Genomic DNA, 13,980 nt, shown 5'->3' on the forward strand with positions numbered 1-13,980 from the left:
CCAATCGAGCTATCCTTTTCAGGCTTAGAACTTTTCAGCCAGCCCTCGTATATGCTTTTCATGGAAACCTAGCATTTATTTAAAAGTTTGAGACCCAGAGGTTTGGAACCCAGGCCTTAGACAGTTGTTCGAAAGGATGATTGTCGGGGGTGTCGATTAAGGGGAGTGGGGGGAAGGCATGTTCAACTATTTTTCAGATCGAAGGCTGGGTAACTCACTTTAATTCACTACTGCCCCCAGTAACACTCAGTATAAAGCCGAGTGATGCTAAACAAATATTTATGGCAAACATGTATAGAAATCAACTTGCACTTTATGAAAGCAAATTGTATTGATCATATCATTATATACAAAAATAGTAATATTATACATCCTGTCTTCAATGGATGAATTACCTTTGTAATGATAGGTACAATCATGAATATTAAGGGCTGTTGAATACAAACTTCTAATTAGGAAACCAAAGGTATAGAATCCATGCTTGATCAGATAAATAAAAAGCTTTTCAAATTAGCATTTCTGCAACCAGAGCAGCAGTAAAAACCAATATAACAGAACAGCTAAATGTAGTTATAGGAATAAATTGATAGCATTTATTTAATTCTACAAAAAATGGTATCTTCATGATTTGTATGAAATTATTAACACCACTGAACACTAGGAAGTAAAAAAAAAAAAAACAAAAAAAACAAAAATCAATATGACGTGCTATAATTTACACACGAAAAATTGTTTTCATCATGAAGTCTCATTATTATTGTTTTAAAAAGGCAATGTTATGTTATCAGGCCCGTAGCTGATGGGGGGGGGGGCGCCCTTTTGATTGGACGCAACACGAAGCCAACGACCAACGTGCCCATATCAGTATGGGCGCCACTTAAAGCCGCGTGACATTAGTTGGGCGCCCACGACGAGATTGGCGGGGCGCGCAACCAATGTCACTTGGACGCCTCGCCAATCATATCGTTATATATGAGGCGCTCCCCAAATCCTCATAATGACTCACACGATTAACACCACAACTGACGGGGCGCCCAAAACGACTTGATCTGTGGGGTGCCTTATCCCGGAGAGGCGCCCATAATAACGATATATGATTGTGGGGCTGCACATATTACATAATGCCGAGTAAGATTGGCTGGGCGCCCGCGACTTGATCAATGGGGCGCCTAAAACGGCATGATTTGTGGGGTGCCTCATTCCGGAGGGGTGCCCATAATGCCGAGATTAGTGGCCGTCCACGACATTTTCAGGTTCAAACCCTATCCTACAAAATTTTCTAGGGGCAGAGCACCCTAAACCCGTGGACCGTCAAGTGTAGGTGCATCGGTGCGCCCATAAGCCTTTACCCCCCCCCCCCAACAATTTTGGGCTAACTACTGGCCTGGTTATCTGAATCTGGTTGTTTTTGTCCATATTTAAATGTTTACTGAAACACCAGTAAATCTATAATGTGTGATACAGTTATTGTCATTTTTACTTGCGTTGACAATGTCCAAAGTTATTTTCAACATCTTGTGATACACACGTAAGTCCTTCATCACACTGACATAGGAAACCTTCAGCTTTATGTAGACAGAACTCATCTTTCTGTAATCTACGATGGCATACTGTAAAACCATTAGCTGGTTTAGTTACATCCATTGATACATAAACCTGGAAGAGAGGAATTTGAAAGTATGAATTGATATACAGTTAATTCTATGTTCTTATCCAATGTTGAAACATATAGAGAATCTCCTACCAGTCTTTTTTGATATCAAAAAATGTCAACACAAGTTGATAAAGTAACAAAAAACGAGGCTATGCCGATTATCAACGAGTGTTGATATTTTTTGATATCAAAAAAGACAAGTAGGAGATTTTATTTATCACCCAATCCTTACTTACATGCACAAATAGACAAATATAATTCTTTGCTGTAGATTTCACTTTTACTGAACATTATGACGTAGTGATACATCATTTTTTGACAGCAATCCAACCATTGCAAAGTCCTTTATATTGACCCAGTGTTTCCATCAAGGTCAATTGAATAACAATAGTTCATTATTAATAAAAAAAAAAATTACTTTTAAAAAGAAATGAACTATTCTTTGAAAATCAAAAAAAGTAGTTCCTTTTCAACTGACCAATCAAATTCATGGAAAGCGATATATCGCAGTAGATTATGAAATATATCACACAAGCGATATCTACTGTAGAATGTATTATTGGGTGATAAAAGACATTATTTCCCAGTATCATCACATTTTAGAAAATTCTAGATGGATAGTGCTGTCAATGCTATCAAAATATGGTATAAGTGTGAAAAATAGTATAGACTATAATTATTATTAGATTCATTCTAGTGTTGGCTTAGCAAGTTCCCTGGGATTTTACAAAGTGGTTTCCCAGTGTTCGTGGTACAGGGCAGAGGGCATGGCAAAAACAGTGTCTAGCCGTGCGAATGGGACGATAAACCGAGGTCCCATGTACACGTTGGCATGCACGTAAACGAACCCTTGATAGTTGGAATTCAATTACTGCCTGGATGCCCGTAATCATTAGCCAGATAGGTGAAGAAAAAAAGTAAAGAGGTTAAACCCCATTTCATGCATTTGAAAAATAGTATTTAATTACCTCTTTAACACAGCAATAACCCTTTGGACAGGAATTGTTTACAGTTGGATCACACTGAACTTTATTACTAGTTCTACCATGAACGCCAACCTTTAAATAGATAAATAGTTTTACTGATAGTACAGGTATAGTTAAAACAAATGGGTGTGATACGTCTTTAAAACTTCAAATGGATATGGCACAAAAAGTATATGACATATTGACTTTTAATCCATATACACTAAAAAAGTAGTCTTGTCTTAAAAGCACAGTGGTTAAAAAATTATGAAAATCGGCCAGTCCTATTAATGTATATTATGGTCTTCTAATTTTGATATTAATTTCTGCTTAATCTAGGTCAAGAGTGTATCTAATTTTAAACACTTGTTTTTGTTGAACTAAAATAAAAAGAATAAGGCCAGACAAATCCTGGATATACATTAACACAGCAGCTGCCTTGACAAAAAAACAAAACAAAACATTAACTTATCCAAAGGAAGATTTGGATGTTGTCCAATTTCAAATACTTCACGCCAAATTTGGAAGTAAAAAATAAGTTAAAAATTGTAGTTTCTGTCGCATTAACAAGCCAATGTTAACTTGCAAACATTGGTGACGACAATAAAATTGTATATTGACTTCCCTAAAAAATACGTCATTAGTATTGTATCTGGGTAAAAAAAAAGTGGAGGTTTTATTTAGAATGTTTTCAGTGTTATGCTAGAGCACATGATTTTTTTTTTTTTCTGTACATTTTAACTTGCAAAGTCGTCGTTTGTGCAAGAAAAGCTAGTAATTTCCTGTTCATGAACCCAACAAGTCTCTTAATTGAAACCCCATAGACTAGAATTTTACACAGTATGTAACTTAATTCAATGCACGAGGATTCCATGAAAGAAGATTTGATTTTTCCGTCTGAACGGTTCCTTCAAGGATACGATGGACTAATGCTGGGTTATTCAATGTTTTATTAATGATGCTAGTAAAAGAAATGACGATGCTTGTGGTAGCATGTAGACTTCATTATTTTTAACTTGATTGAGTGTGCGTTAGCTGGTGAACAAGTTTAATTAAAGACCATGTCAAGTTTTGCCAGAAAGTCGTTTATCAAGAGAGACAGAACCGAGTCCCAAATGAACCTTCACAAATCTAAATCAGATATAGAAGCATCGAACGGTATGTTATATAAAACCAATGGGTCTTTATCAGGTGAACCATTATTCATTTAAAACGTTTATCCGACTTAAATTGTCGTCGTTGTTTAAAACCCTCGCAAATTATTTGGGTATGGGTCGTCTCCACTTATGAAGATATTCATTCAAACGTAAAAATAAATCAGAACTTCCACCACTAGACCATTTTAAAGAGATATATTTTGTTGCGATCGAGGCAGATAAACTATTAAAAGATTCTTCGGGAATCACCATGGTTGGGATATTTTTCTTTTCTTTGTTCCTTGTATATAAGCATGTAATGTGGCTTTTGTGAATAAATAGTTTTCCAGTTGCATATAAATTGTAGTATCTTTAAAATTGGCGAATAAGAGTGACTCATAGAGCCGTAAACTTCTTTTTCGGTAGCAGATTACCAGCTGAATCTTTGTCTGAGATATATCTTAGTAACCACCAGTCACACCCAGATCCAAAACCTCAATTCCCCTCCCCCCTCTCCTCCAAATTTATCTGACTGACCACGTCAATGGTGTTACGCTTCAATAGCAACATCAAGGCATCTCAGTAACTTAAAATTAAAGGACAATATTGGTGCCAGTCATTATCTCATTTGTGTTAGAGCTGGATAAACACATTCCAAATATACTTTTAACACAGAGATCATTGCTACGATAGCTGAGTAATACAGGTTTCCCGTATCGGAAGTGACGAACGCCAAAGGAAAACACGAGTCATCGCTCTATATAACTGACTAAAGCGACGAGTGATAACAGATACACTGCCGAATTTCTGCTCACTAATAATTCCTTTGAAGACCAACAGTTCTTGTGTGAGACTGTGAGGGGATATCTGACAATTCATAAAAAGAATTGACTGCCACTAGATAAGAGAACACGAAAGAAAAATAGAAAAAGTCCGTGCATTACCATGTTTTTATAAGGTATAGAATGAATATAAACAAGGGAATGTACAGACTATTTCTATTTTTCTCGTGTTCTCTTATCTAATGACATTCAATTACTTTATTGAATTGTCAGATATCCTCTTACAGTCCCATATAACAACTTTTGGTCATCGAAGAAATTATTAGTGAGTAGAAATTTGGCCGTGTATCTGTTATCACTCGTCGCTTCAGTCAGTTATATAGAGCGGCGACTCGTGTTTTCCTTTGGCGTTCGTCACTTCCGATACGGGAAACCTGTATTACTCAGCTATCGTAGCAATGATCTCTGTGTTAAAAATATATTTGGAATGTGTTGAACCAGCTCTAACACATGTGTGATAATGACTGGCACCAATATTGTCCTTTAACTCAGAAGTTGCAGCAATGGTAAACTACTATATCCGTATAGATGTTTTCAAAATGTGCTAACAGATGATGTTTGGGCGTTTAATAATTTGCCCGAGTTTTTGGTTAGATTTTTGTCCTAACCCATAAAATTATGATTTAAAAACAAAAAAGAGTTTCAAATGAACAAGCTACATTTGGACGTATATCTAGTCCAGCAACTACCCCGATATTCAAGTTTGATTCGGTTGCTATTATTTGACTATTTCACAAACGGAAACGAATAATTTTAACGCTCTTATACCCGACATTTCTTGTGTTAGTCTTTACCAAACACTGGCGAACAAAGATATTTTTGTCACGCAATAGCACAAATCAGGAAATGAAAAATCGTGATATAAATCTAGATAGAATATTAATATTGGAAACTAATTAGATTTGACCAGAATGTGTCGGCTGACTTTATAGAAAGGGTTTTCTGCTAGTAGTCCCACTTATGATGTATCTTTGTATAAACCGTGGATTGTAAATTGTTATGATAGCCAACAAAGCTCATCTTTACAAACATGCCGCTGACCATTGCGTTGCAGGATTGATTAAGACACCTTGCCTTTTTCTTGGAACAATAGATTGACTGTAAGGGTTGAATTAGTATAATGACAAATGACAGCTTTGTGGATTTCAACAGGATTTGGAATGAATATGATCCACACATGCTAATAAAGATTTGTGTTGGTGTCTTCCCCAAAACTACTTAACAGATTACAGTAAAATTTGGTAGCGATCTTGTGCTAGTGATGCTTATTTAGGTTCGATGATATATTTTTACTATCCCTCGTGGTGCGGACCTGGGGCCTGTTTCACGAAATTTTAACTAAGATAAAATCCAATTTTAGTAATTTGATTGGATAATATTAGATTGATTTTAGTGCTTTGCCAATCAAAATTGAATTATCTACTAAAATTGGATTTTATCTTTAGTTAAGATTTCGAGAAACAGGTCCCTGGTCCCCCGAAAAGGTTAAATTTCGAAATTGGCAGTTTTTGGCTGTTTTTATTCAGATTTGTTTAAATTTTGACATTGTTCCAAATGGGGACGGCCGCGTGGTGCAGTCTGAAGGAGTTTTTTCAACAATACTTCAGACTTGAATTCCTTTTCTATATTAAAGTTACAAACAGCTTATATTTCCCTCTTTTAATAAAGTGAATCGCAATTTAAGCCCAGTTGGGCTCTTGTTTGATGAATCAACATTATTCCTCTGTTAAGACTTTTGACATACACGCCTGCCTAGTACATGTACCATAAATCTTTGTTACAGACTACTTTATTACATGATATAACAAAACAAGATGGCCTTTCAGATCAATACTTGTGTCAACTTACAAGATTAGTTATTACATGTCTTTACTCCATTTGCCCCGTTCAATACTGACTAAATAAAGAACAACTTAATGAATGACTTTATAGTCATATTTTAGTAACACGCAACGATCGGCTCGCTGTTTAAAGACGGGACATTCTGAAAGTCGTAATACACAATACCATGTTCCTGAAGCAACAACCGCGAGTTTTACAACATCTAGCTGTACGTAGTTAAAGTAGCTAAGTCTCTAACTCAATATCATCCAAAATCTTCAACATTGAAAACACAATTTATTTGTCAAATTGAATCAACATTGATGTTGTGATCTTACCGGAATAAGATGGGCTTTTGATATCCAATATTTAAGACAAAATAAACATTTTACCATTGGTACACGATTCGTGTGCCATAATGCGCTTCAGCCTCAGTTGTAAAAAGAGACTCGAGGGACGAGGCTAGACACATTGCACCAAATCGAACGGCGTATGTAGACTGAATAACCAGATGCTAGAAATTTGCACTCGATTGAGACTGCTGGCTTATTTCGCCGAACATAACTGATTTGAAATTGGAGTAAAAACGGAAACCATTGAATGTAAATCAGTTTATGTACATTCATATTACAGTATTATATGCGTTGCGACCCACTTTTGTCAATTTCTAGGTCCCAAATGTTAGCGATTTAGCTCCTTTAAGGCGAGATCAAGCCTTCTATTGAAGATGACATAATACATGTTTTTATACGCCCACATTTCATGTGGACGTATATATTGTCGTCGCTCTTGTAGGTTCATATCCCAAAGATCTCGGTTCCTATCGATGTTGGCATGTATCCGACCGAAACGTCATGGTTTATGGCTTCTAATTGTACGAAAAAATCACATTTTTAGGTCCAACCTCATGGGTTTTCTCCGGGTCCTCCGGTTTCCCCCCACTGCTAAAGACCCCTACGCGCAAGCGAATTATTGAAATAAAATTAAACCATATGTTAGTCCCGAAACGACCTAGTTTGTGACGAGTGGACGTTAAACCCCATCTCTCTCTCTCTCTCTCTCTCTCTCATTTTTAGGTTGTGGATCCACAATTTTAATCCGATTTTGATGAAACTTAAAGTATATGTTTGTATATCCAAAAGATATGCCAGACCATAAAATCTTGGATTATGGTCCCTGATTGTACGAAAAATCGCTTTTTTTTTTAGCTTGTTCTCTGTCCGTCTCTTGCAAAATGTGGGCACATCTAGCATGGCAACCGCTTGTTTGTGACAGTATAAAGATAATCATATTACTGTCTTTGTAATTTTTGAGGTGCTCGATCCCTGCATTGGCCGAGAAAGTTCATCCAGATTTTCCGGCGTGGTTCCCCCTTGTCAGTGATGCGGGACGGAGGGCCTGACAAGGACAGCTGTCTAGTCGTTCGGGTGGGACAAAAAACCGAGGTTCCGTGTACATATTGGCGTGCACGTAAAAGATCCCTTGGCAGTTGGAATTCAATATAAGAGTAGGCCGTAGCGCCGCTGCCCGGGCAAAATTTCCCTCATAGCACACTGTATGGCGTATGCCCGTCTTCATTAGCCCAGTTTAGGAGCAGAACAGTAGGACGTTAAACCTCATTTCATTTCAATTTTGTAATTTTTGAGATTTCTTAGTACTTTATAGAACCACACCATTGGGAGTCCATAGTTATTTTCAGCAAAAGAATAAATACTGGTAGAGTCACTTCGATTATCCAGAAAATATTTGCAACGATGGGGTTCGAAAGGAATAAAGAAAAAAAAGACGTGCTATGATTGGGGTATTGTACACTCACAAGAAGCATTATATACTGCAGAAATAACTGGTTATTTGGTCTCGGGTGAATTGCAATACAAATAACATTTTGCGGCCCATATTCATTTTGTTTTACCGCTTATCTTATTAGGGCATCCACATTCAAATATGGCGTTTTATATCCCTCCTTATCTAACTTATCCGTAAAATTAAACCAGACTGAAATTATTTCATTTATCTGTTATCTAGCGTATATAGATTAAAATCACGATACCCACATTGATGGAATTATCCTGACAAATTGCATGTTTATTGCACGAAACATGTAATATAAAATTAAAAGCTATTTTTTTTTTAATTCAGTATGGAAAGAGAATTTTTTGTATACAACATTAAGGACATTTTCAAATCTCCAAACCAATCTTATTGTAAAGGTTAGGTGGGTGTATTTATTTGATTAAATGATCTTCCAAGTAACCTTTCCTAGTTGCTACAGACACACGTAGTGAGGATTTATGTAATATTGATGAGGTTTCTTGCGAGACATTCTACCAGTTACTGTTGTAGTCGATATTAGCTCTAATGATGTTAATCAGTTAGCGTTCTTCTTGACTATTCAATATTACATCTCTTCTTCCACACAAATTATAGGGCTACCTTACACAGCGTTCGCCATTACCCTTTAAAATTAAACGCCCCGTTGATTTTCTGTAAGAATAAGATATTTTAGAAAAGATCCCAAAAATGAGATGAATTGAAAATCATGGGAGATTCGATAACGAGTTGGCAGTTCTCACTATAATAGTTAAAAACTAGATAATGTTTAGGCAATTTGCTGAAAATTTCATTCAAAAAACCGAGAACTAAGCGTTTGAAATTCCCGCCTAGCCTCGATCATCATAACTAAAGTCAGTACGATAAACAGCATAGTCTCGATTATCCATTTAATCGTTAAATCGTGAAGGAAAGTTATGCAGTAAATCGGCTCATAATCCACTGAAGATCGCAGGCTAGCGATGCCATCTAGAGTTGATTATGGTCTGGATAGGTTAATTAATGTCTAATTAATAATTTAGATAACATTTCAGGCCTAAAGAAAGACCTGCAATTTACAGATTTAGCTCTTGCATAATGTATGTTTAAACGCTCCTTCGATTGTATTATGTAGAAAAAAAAGGGTGAGTGTTGACTCGCTTTAAGATTAAGATCTTTAAAAAGAAATAACATGAAATCCATGGAAGGGTATATTATAAATTATAAAGGGTATATTATAAGGTATTATAAATCTTCAAACATCGTGTCCAAGGAAACCATATAGGCCAATTTAAAACATAAGAAACACAGTGCTAACTCAGAAATCCCGACTAGCTCACACCATTAGAGCAAATTTAATGTCTTCGATTTTAGAAGTACTGATACAGTAGATAAATGTGAAAGGGGGGCTATTATTTTCTTGATCAGATTTTCTGTTGAAATGCACATTCACAGACTTGTATTACTTTTCGACAACATTTAAAATATATTAACATTTTATATGACTGTTGTTTGATCGTATTCATTTAGAATTGAACAGATACAACTGATACCGTTGGTAGTTTCAAAAACGAAAATAATAGATTATCCTAAAATAAAATCGCGATTTTTCATATTCAATATGGGGTATTTTATGATCATCAAAACAAACAACAATAAGTTCAACAGACATCTTATCAAGCAATTTCCCCATCTTTTGAGGTTATAAAAAATGTGGCGTCAACATTTCAGATTAGTCAAGTAATTGTATTATAGAGACACTGAAACGCTGTTAATAAACCAAACATCTTGATTTAGGTAATCTTTTTTACCGTCATAACCTTTTAGCAGCACATATTTTATAGACGTCCTATTATCGACGTACTAAATTTAATTTATATTATTTTGCTTTTTATGAAATGAAAAACTTACCAAAAACAATTGCATTAAAATCCAGATAATAAACAGTAAAGAATTCTCCATTTTACACTCAAAACTCTTTTATAATAATCCTACATGTTACATACTCTAGCTGGAACATTCACACCAATTTACTTGCTTGACTATCATCCATTTCTGAGTATTAAGGACCGAACCATTGACTTCCATAAGGAGTTTACCCGCGATGTGTCAACAATAATTATGCATGGATCCGAGACCATTCACAAATTAGATAACTCCAATCTCGTTTCTTCACAAATCCTTCATCGACCAATAATAAATTGTTTCTCTTGAACCGCCTCTGGTAAAACCGCAAGAGATTCGACTAGCGTGCCCAAGACGGTTTTCTACGCCAACCTTTTGCTCAGAGGATTGAGATCGAATATAAATAGTGTTACATGAAATGAGTTTAGAATGTTAAAACAGGATATATTATCTATTTCAAACAAGCTGTCCATAAAGACATATGTACCATTCCATTAATATTGTAAAAGGTTTGAGTTGGAAGATTTTCAGCTGTTTATTGATTAATGTTCAGTTAGCGAGACAAGATATATCAGTACATGTATAAGCTAGTAGGATTCGCTATCCATTATAAACACTCGTGGCACATTTTTTTAGCAGTCTTTTTGAAAAGTCAGTATAGTTTAATATTTAATTTACTAGGTTTATGATATTATCTTCGTCTAGCTGCCCGTGGTCCTCTAATGCAACATCTCTATAAAGTCTTGCAGAGCGGATATTGTTTTGAGACCGTGATTTAGGGATGCCCTTGATATACCGGTACAGTGTTTTATATTACATGACATGTAAATACGGTAATAATTATTCTGAAATAAGTTGCGATTAGGAATTTAGGATTCTCATTCTGTGTGAAAGTTGATGAATCACAATTTATTTTTTCACCTCCAATTTGATGGTCGCCAACAGGGCATACATACCTATTTATAGCAAACAAAATTTGTCAGGAACGAAACTTACACCCACTAGCAGCTAAGTTATGAGCTAAGAATTAAAGACTCTAATGGTAAGTGCAGGAGAACCACACCATACACCACACACAACCAATTAATAAGACAAAACGCATCCCATACATAACACACCGACATTGTGCACTATCAAATAAAGTGAATGGATGCGGGGATCGGCCGTAAACGCCCATTGATCTGCATAGTACCGTTCCTGTAGTGATACTGGCTTCACGCCTGTCCGTCCACCCGTTTGTGCTTCAGGGTGTTTCCGAACAACGTTATACAAATATGATAACGTAATACTCTCAGTGGCTTAACCTTGCGGGTGTTTATTGAAACATATTGAAAATCAATGGTATTCGCCATTCCAATGAGATGGACAACCTTTATCAACTTTCAAAAGACATATAGATGGTTGTAGTCTATATTGTGATTTTTAAAAATTAGAACAATAGACCGACGTAGACAGGGGTGGCGACAATATGCAACTACATTAAACTGTGGGCTTATCAAAATCTTTTCTAAAATGAAGTTATCCACATAAAAGAAATCTATATTATGATTAAATTGGACAGTGTTCTGTACTCCGAAGTTGTGAAACAACTATTTTCCCTTTGTTATTTCTTCATGCTCAGTATTTACACTCTGTTTTTTTAATTGAACAGCTAGTACAATATCTACGGTTAAGATAACATTAGCTAATAATATAGACAATAGAAATAATTGATCTATGGAAAGCAATGTGGGAATAGATGATTTTATATTACATAACGTTATAATATTGTCGTGATAAACTATATTCCGTATGCTCCCTTAACGATTTTTCGACAAGTAGACGTTCGAAATAATTCAATTTGCAGAAATCGCGTCAATAGAGAAGCTTAACTTCTACTAAATCAGTAAACGGGGAGAAGTTGGCTTCTTGAATTGGCACAACTGTCAATATTGTGATACGGCTTTTGTATAAGGTTTGGTAAGGTTTTTTTTTTGTTCTTGTCATACTCTGCAAATAAATATAATGATGACATCTTCCAGTTTCTCGACTTTGAATGAAATTTGGTGAACTAGAAAATTGAGTGGTACGCCATATTGGGTACGGATCGTGATTTATCACGGTTGTCGTCCAGCATATTACCTGAAATAAAGTCTATGGCCATAGGCCATGGTCCAATATTTGATTCTACTACAACTCGTTTCCACGTGGTTAGAATTAGAATGAAACTGATACATCTCTATGGGAAATCTATTTGTGGAATTATTCTAATTATTTATCGATCAACGTGCATGTTGTGATTTCCGTATTTAGTCAATTTACTTAGCAATGCATCTGAACTCGCCTTTCTTTATAAATTCTTTTTCAGTCAATTGGTTTAGTGTTGGCATATTGTGAAGATATTGTCCCATGTCATTCGGGGGAAAACAGATGAGGCAATTTTTACATATGGACCGGTTGACAAAGTGGCCCATCAGTCTTCCAGTTTGGCCCACTAGTCTACATAAATCTTCTAATCAAAGAATTTATAGACTATTCATACCTTGGAACACCAACGTTCCTACGAGAAAACAAGTTGTCTCTAGACGTACATCATACGTACATCAAAAACGTTTTCTACTTCAGTGCAACCATAAATGAAGATGTCTAAAAAAAACCATTATTTTACAGCCCTCCTTGCCTCACCACATTAAATATCATGAAAAATGCTCTGAAAACTGGAGTAATGGGTGTATCCGTCTGCCTGTCGGTCAACCTATCTGTCACACCTTTACGAACACAATGACCCTGCTTCCAACTGAGGTAGCACAATCCAAACCTGGAGGTAGATGTTCTTTAGGTTCAAGTCTTGACTGGATGCTAAGCAATTTGGTTTGTCGGTGCTTTGGAACACAATAAAGTTTACTCTGAATAAGCGAGAGTTGTTTCATCACAGCAATACGCTGACTAGGTGCGATTTTGAACATCGTCTGCTCAGATTAAGTGGAGTTATCAGTAATTTGGTTTGTGGTATTTTGGAACACGATAGCCTTGATTCTAATTACATCAATGGCAACCTCTGCAAGAGTACAGGGCGGAAGGGGGGGGGGGGTCCCAGGACTTTTTATTTAATTAGATCTTGGGTTACATTAAATGGTAAATTTAGAGATCTTATTCTTAGGCTTACTGACGTTGGTTAATTTACTGCATTTCATAATCATCATCATCATCAGCTAAGAGAAGATAGAGATCTGATTTTTGAACGAACATTGATTCAACTTAGTTAACTATAACGAAAACCACTTCCCTTGATGAGTTGACTCATTATTCACGCCCACGACTACTTTCCTGGTATGCAGTTAACATGTCCGTTCATTCCATTCATTTAAATGGTAATTTCTTGTCTTGTAGTATTTTATGCAGCCTACTTTTCCTTTCATCGACCCATGCCCCATAGCATTCTACTATAGAACTGATTGAATTTCTTGCAAATCAAACATCACACACTTAAAATAAGCAACGGACTTCCTTCTGCCAATAGAATTCCGATCATTAATGTAGCGCAATAGTCTGTATTCTGTAACTAAGAGAAGATGACCGGTATGCGATAGATGGTTAAGTGGTTAAAGTACAGACTTGAGATTGATTATTGATGAAGTATTAAAGGTGTGCTAGTACCAGTATTACACTGAATGCTATCGTCATTATCGGTTTTCAAGGACTCTTATCACAGGTTTCAGATCAACATAATGGTCATTATTTTTTGACATAGTAAACAAACCATTACAGATTTCAGATAATGAGATCAAAGACAAATGCTATACAGTCACGACTGAAGGTTACATCACACTAGTCTACAGTAATCCCTGTATCTAGGCATACAGTGCATC

General features: G+C 36.0%; 1 long non-coding RNA gene across 1 annotated transcript; it reads right to left on the minus strand.

Annotated features, from left to right (window-relative positions):
• Positions 1–390: 390 nt before the first annotated feature.
• LOC130010897 (uncharacterized) lies at positions 391–10,580 on the minus strand. The gene is made up of 3 exons (XR_008786186.1): positions 10,139–10,580; positions 2,623–2,712; positions 391–1,656 (listed from the first exon to the last, which is right to left on the minus strand). It is a non-coding gene; the product is annotated as an uncharacterized LOC130010897 (long non-coding RNA).
• Between the last annotated feature and the right edge of the window lie 3,400 nt (positions 10,581–13,980).

Source organism: Patella vulgata, chromosome 2 (assembly GCF_932274485.2).
Source record: "Patella vulgata chromosome 2, xgPatVulg1.2, whole genome shotgun sequence".
Taxonomy (NCBI): domain Eukaryota; kingdom Metazoa; phylum Mollusca; class Gastropoda; family Patellidae; genus Patella; species Patella vulgata.